The sequence below is a fragment of the Pteropus vampyrus genome, unplaced genomic scaffold (assembly GCF_000151845.1).
Source record: "Pteropus vampyrus isolate Shadow unplaced genomic scaffold, Pvam_2.0 Scaffold20, whole genome shotgun sequence".
NCBI classification, from domain to species: domain Eukaryota; kingdom Metazoa; phylum Chordata; class Mammalia; order Chiroptera; family Pteropodidae; genus Pteropus; species Pteropus vampyrus.
The window spans coordinates 5,460,799-5,463,237 of NW_011888801.1; the positions used below are offsets into that span (position 1 = coordinate 5,460,799).

At 48.3% G+C, this 2,439-nt stretch overlaps 1 long non-coding RNA gene across 1 annotated transcript in view; it reads left to right on the forward strand.

Moving 5' to 3' along the window:
- The window catches only part of LOC111736481, a 92,200-nt gene extending 89,767 nt beyond the window's left edge, over positions 1-2,433 (forward strand). The window contains exon 3 of the long non-coding RNA XR_002779187.1: positions 2,277-2,433. This is a non-coding gene — a long non-coding RNA (uncharacterized LOC111736481). The remainder of the gene's footprint in view (positions 1-2,276) is intronic.
- Positions 2,434-2,439: the final 6 nt, after the last annotated feature.

A 2,439-nucleotide genomic window follows, 5' to 3' on the forward strand; every position in this document is an offset into this window, starting at 1 on the left:
AATAGGCAGAGGGTGAGCCTGCACCTTTTTTCTACCTCGGCACCCAATCTAACATATCCCTGAGTCTGCCCTCTGTGTACGTGAGCTGGAATTGCCTATTGATGGCTGCCATTTACCATGCGCAGGACATGGTGTCAGGAAAAAGGCCATTAGACATGAGCCATGGGTTCACTCACATCACCCCAAAGCCCTGCTAGGATAGGGCGGGCTATGCTGCACCACAGTCCTTTATGTGGCTCTTCCTAAAGTGAGGTCCATGACACACCACACAGCACACCTTAGGGCTGTTCGTGATGTTACGGAAACAAAGGCTTCCACGGTCAAAGAGCCTGGGAAAGTCTGACTCCAACAGGGGTAAGCCGTTTCCTCAGGCAGGAGTCTTTAGAGCCTTCAATGTGTGTTGTGCTCTGTCGTTTTCCCGAGGGGGCTGTACAATCTGAAGCTCTCTACCTCATTTACTCTTAACAGTCCCTTCCCTCTGCACTATGATAGGCATTGCTTTTCTGCAATAGCCCCTCTTTTGGGAAACAAGGCTCTGCTGCCTGACAGAAAGTATTCCTAGGAAGGACAAGCAGATGAAGGACACAGGGTCTGCAGGGAAGACGGGGTCTCAGGCCTAGAAAGACAGCTTCTGGAAAGGCTGTGTGAGGTCTGGGCTGGGAGAGAGGGAGGGTCAGGCTTTGCAGGCAGAGACCTGGGTGGAAGAAGGGTCTTGTAGGAAAGCCCAAGCCAGCGTTGAAGTGTGGGGCAGTTAAGGGTAGTGGGTATGAGCAGCACAGGTCCAATTTGGCTGAAGCTGCCTAGCAGCCTTAAAAGGCAGAACTGGCACATCAGGTTGGAAAGGAGGCTAGATCTGTTCTCCTAGCTTAGGTCTGATCATGGCTGAACTCAGGGGCTCAGAGCGGGGGCCTTCATTTAAAGACATCTCATTACCGATCTCCACTTGCCAACCGAGTTTAGATATGAAGGTGAACACCTGACCAAGTGCCTCTCTGCAAAATTTCAGGTTCTGAGTCTCTTCTCTGTAGAGGGTCATTCCCTCTAAATACTCCTTTCTGATGAGCCAGTGACACCTTTCTATTTTCTCCCATGTTCTAAAGGCCCTAAAGAGCCTCACTTTGCTCACAAGCCAGGAAAGAAGAGGAGGAAGCACATTTTTCGATCCAGGAAAACCTGGATGCATGCAGCTGAGAAAGCAGAACTGTTCATTAAAATCCTTCTGGGATCTTGCCAAGTGGGAGAGAGAGATTTGGGGCCAGAGCCTCGGCAGTGGGAAGGAGCGAAGTGGTAGTGGGTTATTTATAATCCACTTCTGGCACTGTCTGCCATACTCTTTCAGCTCGAGGAAACACTTCCATCCCAGAGACAGACAGCTGATCATTATAATTTTGTGTTTGAGGACACTTTTAGCCTCCTGCAGACACACATAAAATCTGCATCCGCTGCCCAGGATGGAGACCATAAAAGTTCTTTAAAAGGGTCGTAGACTTTCCTGGGATGAATCCAGGCTGTCTACAACTTTGGCACAGGGTCTGGCTCCTGTGCCTCTCTCTGCTCATACAGGCCCTGCTCTCACCTATCTGTCTGCCTACCAGGCAGAATCTACCCCATCCTCGAAGACCTAGCCAGACCTGTATATGAGGGGCCTTTCTTCCCTGATTATCTTAGTACTTTCTCTCTGTGCATTTTCTTTCTTTCTTTTTTTTTTTTCACAGTTGATTTAATTCACTTGATGTTATATTGTGCTGTCTTGGTCCCCAGTTGCCTGTTGTATATATAACCATGTATTGAATGGGCTGAACTTGATGGGGTACGAACAGGAAATGGCTTTATATTTCTCCCTTCGATGATTCCAAATGTGCCTGACTGGATCTCCTTCCCCTCCTCTTGGCGGCATCACAGACATGTTCAGAAGCTTCCCAATCATTTTCAGGCACAGAACAAATTTTACTCTCAGACATTAAAAAGGTCCAGTCCAGCCCAGTCCATGTGCAGCCTCCCTCTACATCTAGTTCAAAGCTTCTCCCTCCCGACAGCTCAAGCCTGACCGTGATGATGCATGGAGATCTGTAGTGGCCTGGGGATGGGTTGGCAGTTCTGTCTCTCTTCCTTCATGTCCACTGTGATGGGTTGAACTGTGTCCCCTAGAAAAGTCTTAACACTTCCTCCCTCGTAGTGTGACCTTATTTGAAAATAGTCTTTCCAGAGGTAATCTAGTTAAAACGAGGTCACTAGGGTGGACCTTAATCCACTATGACTGGTTTTCTTATAAAAAGGGGAAATTTGGTCACAGAGACAGACAAGCACAGAAGGAAGATGACCTGAAGACACACAGGCCATGTGACTGGAATGATGTAACTACAAGCCAAGCAACAGCCAGGATTGCCAGCCACCATCAGAAGCTAGAAGAGGCAAGGAAGAATTCTCTTCTAGAGCCAT